This window comes from Tachypleus tridentatus, chromosome 4 (genome assembly GCF_004210375.1).
Source record: "Tachypleus tridentatus isolate NWPU-2018 chromosome 4, ASM421037v1, whole genome shotgun sequence".
Lineage (NCBI taxonomy): Eukaryota > Metazoa > Arthropoda > Merostomata > Xiphosura > Limulidae > Tachypleus > Tachypleus tridentatus.
In genome coordinates this window covers 83,708,009-83,725,963 of record NC_134828.1, presented here as the reverse complement: position 1 = coordinate 83,725,963, position 17,955 = coordinate 83,708,009, and the positions used below count along the sequence as shown (strand labels likewise).

At 35.8% G+C, this 17,955-nt stretch overlaps 1 pseudogene; it reads right to left on the bottom strand.

Annotated features, from left to right (window-relative positions):
- Window positions 1-10,827: 10,827 nt before the first annotated feature.
- Window positions 10,828-13,768, bottom strand: LOC143248156 (uncharacterized; annotated as a pseudogene).
- Between the last annotated feature and the right edge of the window lie 4,187 nt (window positions 13,769-17,955).

Sequence of the window (17,955 nt, the reverse complement as noted above, 5' to 3'; positions counted from 1 at the left end):
AGAACAAAATTTTAACATTTTTATCAAACTTTAAATTTTATATTTTATTGGAAAATTCGGAACTTCTTAATTCTATATTGGTTAGATGTATGATGTTCCAGACATTTAACTAAAAACAATCAATTCATGATGATATGTAACTATGTTATAAACTATTGGTTAATTTTCTAAATACATTTTAAGAGCTTAACCTGAAGATGACCTAGGAAGGTCGAAACTTTGTTCTCTCCTTATCAGTAAAAGTGTTAATACCCATACCAGCCGTTCTGAGATACATAAGCACATATTTATTACCTTCACGAATCTCTTGGAGTGAGACAGCATCATTCAGTGCTATTTTCTGCAACATAGAAATTACAGCCCTACGAGGAAGTGTGCTACTTTCAGGTAAGTGACTTTCCTTGACAGGTCAAGTAGTGACCACAATAGCTAGAAGTTTGAACACGAAATATTATGTAAGAGGAGTTTGTATTTTCTCTTAGTTACGAATGATATGTGGTAAAGAAATAGAGTGGATAGAATGTTACCATTTATATTTTTACGATCCACATATCACACACTATATAAATGATTTAAATTTTTATGGTATTAGCACATTTCTTTTCAATATAAAATAACTCAACCTTTTCCACTCAGAATTATCATAAACGTTTTAACCTTTATTACTTCTTGTTGGTAGTACTTACATTTATTACACGTAATTAGTGTTGAGGGAGACAAATCACGTATTATTATTGTTGTTGTCAGCTTAGAAGAATAACAGTAGTAATCGAATCTTAATGAGAAAGTTCCTATGAACTAAACTCGTTAGAAAACAGTATAAAATCTTGTCCTTCAAATATGCATGTTTATGACTCTTGTAAATAACGTTTTCAACTTACAGTCTTTAAGCATAAAAAAATAAATAAACGAGACGTTCAGATACCTTCCATTTAATTACAAATGACCAGTGTTTCAATAATGCAGTGTTTTTCTATAAAACTCACAAGCTTTGAATTTCAAGCATAATTTTACATCTCTTTTATTGACCTTATAGTAACACTTCTAATTTAAATTCTCTGTACATACAGACGTAATGTCAATGCACGTAATATAATGATCTGAACATTCACACGTACACAGAGGAAACCAGATACCAGATACGTCTAAAAATAACATTGTTTAACAGAAGTCTGTTTTTTATTTTCATTGTTGAAATAACTGTAGTTTATTTGCATATTAAACACATATATAGTTCAGAACATAGAACCAACGAATCCTTAACAACAAATGACTGTATTAAAACTTATAGATGCTATTACAAGTGTTATATATGTTAGGAAAAACGGAAATTTTAATTTTAATTTAGAAGTTAATTAAATGTTAATATGTATTAAATTTATGCTACTTGCAAAAAAGATTGTTGCATAAAACTTTTTTTTGACAAATATATTTTAATATACAAATAACAATGCAAGTGCTGTTAACAGTTATTATAAATAACGATTTATATACAACAGTTTTACAAACTTACAGACAATATTGAGTTTTATATCCAACCTAGAACTGAATATTTTTTTTGAAGAACCAGGTCCAAGACGAGCAAATTAGTTCTAAGTTGATACTGTTGCGTTTTCCCTACACTAACGCTGTTTTATCTTGGTTGGCTTCACACCGGTTACAAGCTCACTTCTTACCGAAGTAGTTTACTGAAATTGAACTGTTTGTAATGTTTGAAATTTATAAACGTTCCTGGTTAAGTATCTGTAGTTTTCCAATCACTAAGCGTTAATCATTATTATAGTTTCCGAGATTTATAGCACACTGACTGTAGCTAACCAATAGTATTCTTTATTGTCTCTCGGCTAGCTGCTTTGATAAGTATCACGCGAGATTCTAGAACGTTCAACATAAACCGAAGGTGCTTGCGTTTTTGTAAATCAAATATTGTTGATGCTTACTCTCAAGAATCTTCTATATATTTAGAAAACAGGCGGAACTTGCACAACGCAAATCCAACAATATACATCACATGCATCAAACTGAAACATACGTAGATATTAAAATAAACGTATAACGGAAAATCTGTTACACAAGAATAAATTCATAAAAATATCTCAAATTTTAATGTGCATTTTTAAACATAGAAAGAAATTATCATGAACTGGTAGCTAACATTTATTCCAAAAAATAATCTTAAATAACAAAATATGTCCGCGGTTATAATAAAATATTTTTAAACTATCATCTACACTTTATTCATTTTTAACACGTGTTCTGTCCACAACAGATAGTCCACTTTGTAGTTATGTACTGAATAATGACAAAACGAAAACCGAGCATCAAATACATCAAAAATTAATATTCTAAAGCATGCCTGTTTTAGCATTATTTATTTTGTTCGTTTTTTTAATGTTTTAGTATTCCATGCTTTATTACGGTATTTTTGTGCCCCAACTATCCTTAAGAGCTCTGGATTGAATGAAGCACGTCATTGGCAACGGATATAACAAACATAGCGTTGTCGAGACTGTATTATTAAACGAGTTTCTAATACTTCAAAATCTTAAAACGTTGAAAACAGAGTAATCTTAATACTAACATCTTTTCGCAAAAACAATCAACTATGATATAATTATTTTTCACTAGCTTGAAAGAGATTTAAACCATAACAGTTTATTACTTCTGTATATTATAAGAGCAGTGAATAAGATACGTTTTTGCCATGTTTTCGTTTTTCCGTTTCTTTCTTCTCTATAGCTTCGTATAAATCATGTTTTTTTTCACGGAATCTTTTATTCTTCTCCATAACCAGTCCTTATCAAGACTACGACCTGTTCATCAATGAAGTGGCAAAAATATCCTCATGTTATCGGTGCAGCGGTTCCGCCATTCACCACTCAAGAAAAACTAAAGAATACGTCGTCGGCCTTCCAGAAAATCCGCTAATAATTCAGACGATTCATTTGAATCTGTCCTGAATTCTTCGCTATCTTCCACTGGAGATATTGGCCCTTCTGGCACTACCAAGTTTCAGGCTTTTCCTACGTTTACTCCCCTCAGCTTTCACCACTCCTACTAAGCCTGCACCGACCGATATTAGTGAACCCGAACTCGATGTTAAGCCTGATACGGCTACCCAAGGCAAGTCTCCATCCGTCTCCACCACTTTTGATAATACTAAAAATCCCTTAGCTATTATTATTGAAGGCGTTTCAGCCACTTATCGTCAGCCTGATATCACATGAAAGATACTTAAACCTTCCCGGATATTGAATTCTCTGAAGTCAGAAGACTCCCAAAAGGGGGAATAGTAGTGAATTGCTCACATCCGAGGAACTATACTGAATTACTCTCTCCCCCTGGCCTGGTTCCCCCTTCAAGGAATTCAAGATCGCCATGCACGTTCCCGGAGCCCCCAAAACAAATTTCATGTGGTTATTAGAGGAATCCCTTTCGATATCACCACAGATGAAGTCAAACTTGAACTTGCTGCTACCAACATCTACCCTCTCAATACAGATAGAAGCAAATCCTTCAAGACCAGACTTCAAACCACACTCGTAAAACTTGCCCTTCAGGACCAAACCATAGCTAACAACCTCGTTGCCAATGGAACAACCATCTGCTTCGTCAAATACTCCGTTGAGTCTGCTAAAACTTCGCCAGAGAAAGCTGTTCTTTAGTGTTTTAATTGTCAACACTTTGGCCACACCCGTGCTGCCTGTAAAGCCTCTCCACAATGTGTTTGTTTTGGAGGCTTATACCGTGTCAATAATTGCCAGAGGCCCCGCCAGGAAACCACGTGCAGCAACTGCAACGGTGAACATGCAGCTTCCTATCATGGTTGTCCAAAATATCAAAAAGTGCTCGGATTAAAAAATATATGAAGCTTGGCAAACCAGCCCCCTCTGTTGGACATACCAGTGATTTCCCCAGCCTCCCACACTGCCAGAACCAAATCCGTTCATACTCAGCATGCATGTCAACTGTGCCAAAGACCTGAAATCCCAAAACACAACCTCAAACCAAACTAGAGCCCAGCAACCTTCGGAGTCCACCCCAGGAGACCCAAAGATTTCGACGCAGCTTTTCTCAAGCGACTTGCAGCCTTCGTCGCTGATGTTGCTTCTATGATAGTGGAAAATGACTTCGAGTCCATCCACCAATTTTACTACTGAATATGTCTCTCAGCCAAGTTCTTTCTAGACTTCAGCAACCCTGATCGTAGTGTCGTGCATTATTACATTCAAGGAAGAATGGTCCAAATTTCCGCCAGGTTAGTGGTATGGTTTCTTTTCACATATAAATATCCAAGGTGGCCTCTACCATAAGAAATTCTAGCTTTTTGACCTATGCAATACCTTAATCTCTGACATTATTTCCATCAACGACACATTACAAAATAGTAACCATTCTTTCACCCTTCCTAGCTATACATTATTTTCTGTCCCCCATTATGCTCCCCACAGAGACATTACCCTATTATACAAATTTAACATGACCATTAAAATTCTGAACCCTCCTGCTAGCCGCGCAAGGAAGCCATACTAGCAGAGTAACTCAAAAACAATGGCGACCCTGGAGAAGATGGCATAAACAATCGTGCCATCAAAAATCTACCCCCGAACTTTCTATACCATCTACTTACCATATACAACCATTTATTTTCGCATGGTTACTTCCCCAATAGCTGGAAAATTGCCACTATCACTGCCATTCCTAAAAACCTTATCTAATCTAAACGATACCTCAAATTATAGATCCATTAGCATCATCAGCACCGTAGGTAAACTAATGGAGAAAATTATCACTAACAGACTTACTTTCTTTGTCGAATCCAACAACTTTCTAATCAAACACTCAGAATGACTCCCGGCATAAACGTCAAAACGCTGATCACATTGTTAGACTAACAGAATTCTTATTTCAGGCTTTCAATCGAAACCAAGTTGCCGTTGTTGTATTCCTCAATGTCAGGCTCCCCTTCGACTCTGTCTGGCATAACGCTCTTCTTTAGAAGATGTTCTCTATCAACTTCCCGAACACCTTTATCCGTTGGATCGCTAGGTTCTTAAACAACCGCTTCGCCAGAGTTAAAATCAATAATGAACTCTCCCACACGTTTCCCTTAGAAGCTGGAGTCCCCCAAGGCTCGTGTTCAGCTCCTTACTACACATTCTCTTCGTGAATGATATCCCTTACCCTAAAATAACTAATACTCATCCCTCCCAATACGCTGACGACATAGCCGTCTGGAGCACGTCCACCAACCCTGTTACAGCCGGTCATCGCATCCAGAATACCATCAACGCCATCACACACTAGTATGACAAATGGCGCGTAGCACTGAACACCAAAAAATCTCAAGCCATCTTATTTTATAGATGCTTTAAATAAAAAAAAAGAAAAGAAAGCCTGAGGTACTAATTAAAATTCACGACACAGCGATCTCCCTCTTCAAATCCGTTAAATTTCTTGATATTTACTTCAACTCCAAATTAACTTGGACTACTGACCCATATCAGTGCAACTGCATCTCGCATTAGCCACCGCATCTCCTTTCTTCAAAGGATCAGTGGTACGAATAAAGGATGTACCCCTCACACCTTTATGTTCATCTATAAGGCACACATTAGATCCCTGGTTGAGTATGGCTACATGCTACTTTGTAACATGCCCAACTCTCTAACTAAAAAAAATATAAGTCTTATAATACACAGCAATTAGAATTGCCTTCCGACTGCCCTTCTACACACCCTCACTGTTACCTAGATAAACTCTACGACATACCACCTATAAAAATACGCTTACTCCAACTAGCTACTAAATTTTATAAAACAAAAGTAGTAAACAGTAACCCGCTAACAACCAAATTCACCGATTTATCAGCCACCCCCTCCTCTTGGTAAATGTACATTTCACACTTCAATACACTTAACCCATTTTATTAATTTTTTTGTGTCTAATTATCCTTTTAGTTTACAGCTTAGGTACTAACCAGATATATCATTCGGCATCCGGTTAGTGAGCGTAGGTTTCTTTGGGGGTACTCCTGTTTTCCTGTCACATCTAAATTACCGGATATTAGGAATATTAGATCCCTACCTTTTTTTCTTTTAGCTAGATATTTAACCTCTCGTAGACCACTCACAGACCTTTGCCACCAGCCAACAACGTCAATTTGTATATTTAACCTTTTTTCGGTTTCACTAATAATCATTTGCCCACCTTGAAATATAGCTTCGCGAGCAGGGCGAAGAAAAGGGCTCTTCTGAGCGCCCTCGACTGCTTTGCGTTTATCCCTAAGGCGCAAAGTGTTAAATCGGAATTCCTGCCACGCTTTATGTTGTTTTTTTTTGGATTATGCTATGAGCCCGGGGAGTGAAAGTGGATTTTTACGGGGTTTTCTTGTTTTCCCCACATCACATTCTTGGCATAGGGTCTACGGATCTCCCACTGCCTTGAAGGACCCTAAGTCCTGCATCGGCCGTTGATTCTTGTGATATTTACACATCGGTGTCTGTTGTCGTTTATCGGTGTCTGTTGTCGTTTATCGGTGGATGCGTGCTTGCCAGCAATCTTTCAAATTCAAGTTAATGAAATTGGATTTTTTTTTTTTCGAGTAGTAAGATTTACTAATTGTCTTGAACGGGGTGAAAAAAAAAAGAAATTTTCTAAACACCCCAGATTATATGTTTCTAAGCATTACCAGATTATATCTGTTTCTAAGCATTAGTGACACATATATTTAAACCGAAATGCCTGTCACGTTCTTCTGTCGTTCGTTTTTGTTATAATATGTTTCTCGCAAAAATATAAATTAAAACATCATGATATATTATTTAAATTATGTTCTTTATCCTAGATAAATTTATTAAGCGCATTATTTAAAGACTGAATTGGTTTTATCAAAGTGTACTGTATTATAAATAGCTTTGTTTGTTTGTTTTTGAATTTTGCACAAAGCTACTCGAGGGCTATCTCTGCTAGCCGTCCCTAATTTAGCAGTGTAAGACTCTTGGGCTACTCTTTTACCAACGAATAGTGGGATTGACCGTGACATTATAACGCCCTCACGGCTGGGAGGGCGAGCATGTTTGGCGCGACGGGGATGCAAACCCGCGATCCTAAGATTACGAGTTGCACGCCTTAACACGTTTGGCCATGCCGGGCCCAAAAGAAAACATACACAAAACACACTGACCGCACATTGAATGGTTTATACAAAGGAAAGAAGTAGTCATGTGCTCACTGCTTTGCAAAATACAAAAATGAAATACTTTTTACTCATAAACTGGCTAATGATATAACTCTTTCCCCCATAAGCCTGGCATGGCCGAGCGCGTAAGGCGTGCGAGTCGTAATCCGAGGGTCGCGGGTTCGCGCCCGCGTCGCGCTAAACATGCTCGCCCTCCCAGCCATGGGGGTGTATAATGTGACGGTCAATCCCACTATTCGTTGGTAAAAGAGTAGCCCAAGAGTTGGCGGTGGGTGGTAATGACTAGCTGCCTTCCCTCTAGTCTTACACTGCTAAATTAGGGTCGGCTAGCACAAATAGCCCTCGAGTAGCTTTGTGCGAAATTCCAAAACAAACAAACAAACTTTCCCCCCATAAATTTATTATAGTGATTTCTTTTACCATATTTGCTGACCCTAGGAGGGACACATGGTTGTCTCATGACGTACTGAGAGCCCTTTGGTTGGGTTTATACAACGAATTTTATTACTGTTTGACCTTCTAGTGGCACAGTGGGCACAGCAGTGTCTGCGGACTTACAATGCTAGAAATTGGGCAGATTACAGATAGTCCGTTGTGTAGCTTTCTGCTTAATTTCAAAGAAACAAGCAATATTGTTTATATAATTTACACTTCTAAAATATGCTGGTTCTAAAGATATTTTAAAAATAATAACCATATATGCATTGCTGATACTATGACTACTGTTGGATATTCAAATCTGTTTATTATAAGAGTTATTATTTAGTTTACTTAATGATTTAATATTTAATATATATTTAGTTTTCATACCAAGGGTGTTAAAAGGTAATTAGTTTAAAAACGGTAGTTATGAAAATTGTCGTTATGTAACTCTACGAATCGCACATTGTATGTGTAGTTTAACTGTTGTACTTGGCTTTCGTAATATTGTTGACGCCATCTTACTCGAAGCTTCCATGTTTTACTCGTTGGTTATAATATTATTATTACTGCAGGACTAGATAGTTCTAAATTTTGTTTCTGCTGCGTGTTATAAATACATGCGGATACAAGTTAAATGAAGTTACAGGGAAATAAGTTAGTGAAAGTGAAATTAGACTGTGTGATTATTAATTTAATCGTAAGGGACAATATCTAAAGCGAATTTCACAGTGGTATTTTAACAATAGAGCTAAAGAAGAAATATTTATTTTGTCATGTTCTAAACTCTAAAGTAACTGAATCCACTCGTGTGGTCTTTGGTGAAAAGAAGATAATTACTTAAAGGTCTAGAAATAACTGTGATAATTGTCTATGAAAGAAGTAGAGACTTCAAAGGTTATTATGGTGTGTACACCTTTATACAAGTCGGTGAAGAATTACTACAATTATATTTATACTACGACATTAGTATTACATCTATTACATTTTTAAAACTAAATTCTTAATGCACCTTAGAAAATTTAAAGAATTAGAAGACTGTACAATAACATTATTCCAACCGCCATTTTTGTCATATCCATCGCAGACGACGCGTTTTGCTAAATCCATTTTTCGTCTGCTTGATAAAGGGATGCACACTATACTAACTGTTATTGTATTAAATGGTTTAAATAGTGTTACGATCACTGCTATATTTGTTGTATTGCGGCCGAAGAGCTATGGATTAATCTAAATGCATCGTTGGCAATAAATGTGGTTTTATTACTATTATCGTAGTCTTTTTAAATTCTTGAAAATTTCTAAGGACTAAATTAAGAATGTAGTGTTTAAAACGTAATAGGCCTAAAAGTAATGTCTCATGACAAAGACGAGGCTTGTTGGAGATTTCTTGCGATAAAATATTAAAGGCAATGTTTAAAACTGATGCAGTTTTTGTTTGAGGGAACTGGAGAGTAGTACCCAGAAGATGCAGACAAAACATTTTGTTTTCTGACACCCTTTACTACTACGAACCCGTGTGAAACGGGATTTGCATCACTCGTGGCTCATAAGTCTAAATACAGAAGCAGCCTGAATGCTGAACCTGACCTGAAGTTAAAGATACAAACATTACGCTTAATACAAGAGAAATGTGCTTACAAAACAAGTGCATCAATCATATTAAACCGTAGAAAAATAAATCTGTTATAGCTATTATAATACTTTCAGGCGCTTACTTTGTTTTATCAAATTACAGTTATTACGTAGCCCGTAGAGCTCCCCTCCTCCTCAACAAAATGCCTCCCAGTGGCACAGCGGAATGTCTGTGGACGCACACTGTTAAAAACCGTATTTCATTACTTGTGATGGGTAGATCATAGGTAGCCCATCGTGTAGCTCTGTGCTTAGTTCCAAATAAACATAAAAAAAATTCAGATGGTTTGTGACCAAAAATTGATCTTGTAATTTTGTGGCAACACAGATCATAAATATTTTGTATTGTTTTAATAAACTTGACATATATTTTGATTATTTTAATTTAGATTTTTATTTGCCAAAGGGCGTGGCCCAGCATGGCCAGGTGGTTAAGGCACTCGACTCGTAATCTGAGGATTGCGAGTTCGAATTCGCGTTGCACCAAACATGCTCGCCCTTTCAGCCGTGGAGGCGTTATAATGTCACCGTCAGTCCCATTATTCGTTGGTAAAAGAGTAGCCTAAGAGTTGGCGATGGGTGGTGATGACTAGCTGCCTTCCCTCTAATCTTACACTGCTAAATTAGGGATGGCTAGTGCAGACAGCCATCGTGTAGCTTTGCGCAAAATTCAAAACAACCAAACAAGAAGGCCCTGAAAACGTAGACTGCAGTGTTTTGTAATAACAAAACGCGAACTTTAAATCTTCAGGTTTGCTGACTGGGCAGTAGCCATTAAACACTACCCGGACTACAGTAAAACAGTTCTACTTCAAAAAATACAAAAAAAAAAAATTCAAAATGCAGAAGAAGTTTTATATCTAATACGTCGCTGATGCAATTTAAGACCCTGAAGAAAACTTCTGACAAAGAATTTAAAATCATATGTATTATTTTTTAGCTTTGAATTTTATTCTGACATTGCATTTAATTATACAGTAACTTATAGAAAATGTATGCCGGTTAATGACTGTATACAATAGAACTAAAATAACAAAATGACTTCGAAAGTTTCGTCGCGCGACGTCATAGCAGACGTATTATTTAGAAATTATTGTTGTTTTCTATCAGAATTAGCTGAAATCGAAGAATATCAGGGTCATTTTTATCATTTTTGTTACATTTGATACTGTGTTTAATCCAACAATGGTCCGTTACAACTGATTTTTATCTAAAAGAATAAAATCCGAAATTATCTAGTCTTTGTCATTGAAATATTACCCTTTGAAGCTTCAAGTAACAGAAATGACTCCTTTTCTGTCTGCGAGGTTGGAATACATCGTGTATTATGTTTATCTTTGCTTTTTTAATTCATTAATATTAGGCGCTTGTGGTAAATGAAGGAAAGGAGAAAAACATGTTAAGTGGTCTAGTTTATTTCTGACTTTTCCTTCTTTGAAGGATGAAAGATACAAAAAAAAACTGGATTTTTTTATGTTGCTCATACAGTCTGCTTTAGTATCCAGCTGTCTGCTTATAAGTTCAAAATGAAACATTTTTAATTGATTTTCATTTTGTTCCTTGTCGGTAGACCTCAACTGGGCTGTATCCAGCCTAGATATACCTATGCAGCCTGTTGTATTAATCTTTGACTTCTGGTTACGATGTAAGAATTCACCAACTTCTACAGACTGGTTTCTTATTCTTCTGTCGTTTACAGGAACGGAGAAACTTCATGTTTCTCTGAAGGACTTGTTTACCGAGTTATCACCTTCGTGTTCCTTGTTCTTTTCAGTGTTAATCGGTACACTACTCTGTTCTGGGGAGTAACTAGAACTCTGTTATTCAGGTCTATATTGGCTTCTTGAACTAAAATTGTGAATAACTTCATATTTTCTAAGGGGTGTTGGTTTAAGAACTGTAACTGATTGTATAAGATATTTTTATCGGTGTCACGCTGTTTTCGAAATTCATCCTCCACTTTATTCATCCAATCGCTTCCTGCCTCGCGAAGTTTTCCTTTTCTGAAATTTTATTTAATAAATTGGTTTTTATTCTAAGCCTCTTCTCTCTTCGTAAAGTATTCTGAAATGTAAATTTCTTTTTCTTTTTTAAAAATATTGTTTTTTTGTCTTTCTGAACTATTGAATCTTTTGCAAGGTCATTATAACTTTCTACGCAGGTGACGTCACACTCTATAGAGGGGAGTAAACAATTTTTCTTAGTTTCGCTCAACAACTTTCTTGATTGTATAATTTTGCCAGAGTTGTTTAGAAACAACGAGCCAGGGTGTCTTCTTCCAAAGTGTCCGAGTTCTAAATTCCAAATACCGGATGTTCCAGCTTTATCAATTTTATTTGGCATACTAAACCTAAGATTCCAATTTGAATCAACATTTCCAATCGAATGAGTAACTGGAAATGTATCTTGAAATTCTGTAGCTTTTTTTAAGTTGCGGAGACTATTGAAGTTCTCTTGATGTTTCTTGTTGCTCCTTTTATTTTTTTCGAAGTATTTATGTAATATTGATTTAGATGAACCACTATGTGGCGCATTTATTCGATTACGTTCCCTAACCTCTCCTGAAAGGTTGTAGTTAGTGCAAAACTTATTTAGAAAAGTTAGCTTGGGTTGAATCGATATCGCAGAGAGGGTAAATGTTTCTACTTCTCTTTGTTCGCTACCTTTTTCTGAATCGTCCATGTCTTGTGCAGGAGTCCATTGCAGTGAGTGATGTTGCCCACTGCAAGTAAGAGGATTTTTTATGTTTGTTGCACTTTGAATATCTTCCTCTAGTTTACTGCCAGAAAACAATACCTTAGAGGTAAAATTTACTAATGCAGGTTTTACACCATCAGGAGAAATTCCAGAATCTCGATAACCATCTCTACTATTTCTAGAAGGAGCAACATGTCGGTTGATTTGATTTATCTTTCGTTCCTCCTCTCTTTCACTTTCTTCTCCAGATTTCTGATTGTCAGAACACAGAGATCTCCAGACTGGAGAGAAATGTGGGAGGTGGAGCTGCCTTCGGGGCAAAGTAGGTTTCAGTTTCACTAAGAGCTTCACGTCTTCTTCACCAGATATGCTTGAATTTTCAGTCATTCTTGGAGCCGTGAGAGAAAACTCTGAAATATTTTTACATAGCTTCTTCTTGCGCCCATTATTCGATCTTTCTTCTTCCCAAGAATAATTTATGTCATGACCATATTTTTGAGAAAAATTATTTTCTTCAGTTACTTTTTCTTCGACATCAATAAAATATTTTTGTTGATGTTTTACGTTGACAAGATTATTGGCAATTCCCGAATTAGTATAGTTACACTGCAGTTTTCCATAACAAATTTGCAGTTCAGGTTTTTTAGCAGAATGTAAAGTTATAGTTTTATTATCTGTGTTTGTGACCAGGGGTGAAGTCAGTTCTGTTTCAAGAGGTACTAATGATTTTTCAGTAAAAGCTTCACTGATAATTTCAATCGGAAATTCGTTTTCCAATAAGTTCTTAGTCTCAAGAGATCGATTAGATTGATTTTCTGAAAAGGTTGTACATTGACTTCGTGTAAAGTGATCAGAATGGTATTCGTGAACACAATTTCCTGGAAATCCCGTATAAAGTCGCTTATTAAAAGCTTCATATTTTGTTTGTTTTTTTGAATTTGTCGAGATGTATGAACATGTTTCATTTTCTAATTTGTCTCTAACTTTAAAATATGTTTCTTTTTCATCAAGATTACTCAAGGTATGCTTAATTTTACCTTCCATACTTTCCTCAGCTTCATTTTTCATTCGAGAATCTGTGTAAGCTTTCTGAGACTCATAATTGCTGTCGTCACCCTCAGACTCTGTGCTATAATCTGGTGCAGGAATAATAGGAGTTTGTAAAATATAAGGAAAACCTTTCACGTCTTCTCCTTTGGTACTTTGCAGTTTTGAGAACAACGATTTCTTGTGGCTGATGAACGGATCAACATCTCTCTTATTGTTGGTGTAACGAATGTTGTCGAGATTGCTGGGAAGATTACATGAATACGACCGCTCTAATTTTTGGGTTTTCTTTCTGAACATAATTTTTGCCTGACTGGGACTCAGAGCAATCAAGCTTCTAGAATTATATATATGTTCTTTTTCACTTTTGTCAGTTTCCAGAAGTCTGTGCCAGTTCAACTTTCCGTGAACTATATCTGGGTCACTGTACGCTTTTCTTGATGAGATGAAACCTTGCTCACTAAGTGAATCACCTAAATATGTTTCTTCCGATTTCACTCTTTCATGAAAAAAGCTTGAAAACTCTGGGTTAAGATCATTGGGTGCTTGGTTTATAAACCTCTGTGTTTGCTTACCAGAAAAAGTGCATTCATTTTGGACGGCTATGTCATTGTGTGTGGACTGTAGTATTACCTGACAGTTCGGAAGCTGTGAAATAACCCGATTCTTAGGCGCTTTATGGTGGTCAAGATCGTCTTTCTTTAGTATGTGGCAATTGAGGGGTTGAAACCGAGCCAAATTTACAGATCGTGAGTTTGAAGTACCCATGCTTTATTGAAATGTGTCCATCAAGAAAGTTCTGTAAAACAAAACAAAAATATGAAATTAATATCGTAGAACAAAGTTAAGAGACAAATATAACAAATATAATTTACAGACCACGGTAAAAATCGTTTTGTTTTCAGGAAATAAATGTCTACCTTCTTATATATAATACTTTTAATTTTAGATGTTTTCTAGGAAATCTGCATCAGTCGTTTTAGCTATATCTTATCAAATATCCTTCGAAAACTAAAAGATCAGCACGAAAGAAGAAACTTTAAATTAATTTTTTCCTGCATAAAAAAACTGAACATTTCTGAAGTTATTCACTCACATTGCAGCACTAATTCAGATTAAAACAAGTATCATAATGTTGTTCATCGCGATTTGTGTGAACATTGTACATATTGAAAGTTTAAGACTAAGGAGGTCCGGCTGTCGTTATTACATGAAGGATGTTAACAGCTAACTTTCAACTTGTGTAAGGAGATGTAATAACAGTCTGAACAAAGAAACACTGAGTGATAAAGATCACTATTTCGAAAGACATCTTGGTTGGTTGAAATACTACGTGTTTAGTAGCTATTTATTATTCACAATAATAAAACAGTTTTCGCTCGAGAGTGGAAATAGATGGAAACTTTCGGTTGGCTGGAAGTGATGACCAGCTTAAGTGAGTCACGATTGTTTTAATTTACGAATGCAAGCATAAAGAACGTTTTAAACTTCAGGAAATTGCTGGTACAATGACTGTTTTGTAGACGAATCAAACAGTTTAGCGTTCTTTACATTGACTAGCAACAATAATAGAATGTTTTTCTTACGCGAAGTCATTATGTGCGTGTCAAACAATAATATAATTACAATTCCTTTACTATCGATAAAAAGCTTCCAAGATGGCACGCTAAATTCAGTAAAGTGGGTCTTGGTCTCCAGAAATAAGATATATAAAAGAGAACGGTTATAACACAACTATACCAGGAATGTTTTAACACAAAACACAGGGCTTCATTAAAATTCAACGATACAAGTTCTTATAGGAACAGAATGATAAAAATGTTGAATAAGCATGACGTATAACTATACTCAACTGAGGTGCTGTGTGTAAATACAGATCTGAAATACATGTATTATAGAGGAACACATCCCATACTGACTGGCTACAAAAATATACACATTTGTTTTACCTACGAAACATATTAATCGTGTGATTGCTTTCGTTTTATAAATATAGAAAGATATTATATTCAAGACAATAAGTAATGACAGTGAGCCATATAACGTATTTTGATATTAGATGTTTACCTTTAAGAGGAGTGTCTTCATCAAAGATCATTTAAACACATTTATTACGTCTTTTTTTTTTGTAAATAAGCACAGAACTACACAATGGGCTATCTACCAGAGTCTATAAAGAAGGACAATCAATAATACGTCTTGCTGTAAATTACTTCTAAATGGCTAAGAAAAATACAACTGGACAGGACTATAAGGTAGAATATATGTCAAACTATGTCCCGATTTGTTAATTCTAGAAACAGTGGTCAACGTTCGATTACATCTAACTGTATCGTATAATATTACAAGAGCTGTTAGATGGGAGCTGATAATAAGTTGAAAAAAAACTAAAGTCTTGACCAAAATGTGTGTATTCTTGTCCATATCGATGTTATTTATTAAATGCTCGAGTTGTAATAGAGAAGGTAACGTGATCAGACAAACATTTACGAGTTATTGCTCTGGACTGTATAAATTGTTTTGAGCATTTATTCGTCAAAATACACATACACACCTATTTTTAGAAAAGCATGTGATTTTAGTAAAATCTTTTTAGAAAGAGATGAACGCTTTGTTCATACAATTTCTCTGTACTTGATGTAGGGTCATCCCTTGTAACGTGTCAGAAGTCATAGGGCTTCAAATTGTTCAAATAGTATGAAGCAAACGGGCATTGTCAGAACAGTAAGTGTACTGAATCTAAAATAATGAACGTCATCGGGCTACAGGAAACTTGTTTCATTGTACAAATTAAATACGTACATGCTTAATTTAAGATGCATTTTTCAGTTTGACAGCACTGAGAGTATTTGGATTTCACCTTAATAATTATGATCTTATTTGTTACAAAATATGCAAACATTTTGGCTAAAACTACACTGTTGTAGATGCACAAGTCCAAGAAGAAAACAGCAACAAAAACTCATATTTTAGATGCACATAGAAAAGCACAGCTGCGCTCTTTTATGTACTGGAATTAGAATAAATGTGATGAAAATCACGTGTTATTATATCCCGCTCCAAAAACACCGTAGGACTTGTTTTTGTTTTTTTGAAATTTGCACAAAGCTACTCGAGGGCTATCTGTGCTAACCGTCCCTAATTTAGCAGTGTAAGACTAGAGGGAAGGCAGTTAGTCATCACCACCCACCGCCAACTCTTGGGTTACTATTTTACCAACGAATAATGGGATTGACCGTTATATTATAACGCCCCCACGGCTGAAAGGGCGAGCATGTTTGACGCGACGGGGATGCGAACCCGCGACCCTCAGATTACGAGTCGCACGCCATAACACGCTTGACCATGCCGGACCATAACACCGTAGGAAGAGTAATGGTTTAAGAATCACCTTATAGTTGATATTTGGTTCTTTACTTCTTTTAGATGGGTGAATAACTTCCGTAGTGTACCTGAACAACAGCTTTGATCACATCAACTCACACTGCTTTATTTTCTCTTATGGGCCTGGCATGGCCAAGTGGTTAAAGTGATTGACTCATAATCTGAAGGTCGCGGGCTCGAATCTACGTTACATTAAACATACTCGCTCTTTCAGCTGTTGGGACGTTATAATGTGACGGTCAATCCTACTATTCGTTGGTGAAAGAGCAGCCCGAGAGTTTACGGTGGGCGGTGGTGCCTCCCCTCTAGTCTTATACTGCTAAACAAACAACACTTTTCTCTTTAGTAGACATTATCCAAGACGATAACACAACAATCCCTTACGACTATAATGTTGGGAATTGGTCACTCTCTTTAAAAGAAGTTGTGAACTAATTACTGACCGCAATACTCAAAAAACGGACTACAATTGAATAAGTCAGCTTTTAGTATCTTGTGGAGTATCTGTATCGAGTCCGGGTTTTATTGCGACAAAATAAGTCTAACTTGATACAAAGGATTCTAATAAAGTATTCAATCAGAGAAAGTACTGTAGTAGACCCAGATCTGCAAAATGTTTGAGTAAGCCTACACAAAAAGTTTTGTGACATTTTCCTCAAAACTTAAAAACATAAAAATGAACCAATCGCTACGAGATAAAACATTGGTCCATATTACATATACCTGTCAAATTAAACATATCACATTATATTATCACCGCATGAAACCTATCAATCTCCATAGTAACTAATAACAGTAGAATGAGTGCATTTAGTATAGATTTACTTCAACATCAACCTGTAATTCATTAATACTCTTTCACATTTTCTTGGTATCCTGAATACTTTACAGGCTTCTTTCAAATTTGGAAGCCCATGTTTATATTCTCATCCGTTGTAGTAACTAAGTTACAACATCGTTTATTTCTTTCCTATCAATCTGCCCACTTACTTGATACAAACTTACTCAAATACACACACTTACAGTTCAGAATTTAAAATAATGTATATTTCCAAACCCAGTTTCGCTGCACTTAAGCCATTCATTGGCTTCAGAAGTAGATTTTAGCCATTCCAATGTTGGTTTCCAGCGTGAAAAAACATCTGCAGACTCATGTAAGTTATCTCACATTCGAGAAGTGGCACAAATGTTATATGACTCCACATTTACCCATGTTTAGAGTTTTTTGTACGATTGTGTAACAAAACCGAGCACATTAAAAGTTCGTGTTGAGCCAGAAAAACAAAAAAAACAAAACAGTATTTGGTTAAATTAGAGCAGACTCACGCCCACATTCCATAACATGTGCACGTGCTATACAGTTTCTGGACAAAGAACGGTTACTGTCTGGTTAATACCAATAGCTTGACATCAGGTCATACTGTAAAATATCAGGTACGAGAAAAAACTTTCTTACTCTCGGTAACGTATATTTTAATATACTCAAATACCTTCTTTTAATAATTTATAATAAAAAATAAATAACTACGAGGTAAATGATAATAAAACTAACACTATTTATAGTACTTTTG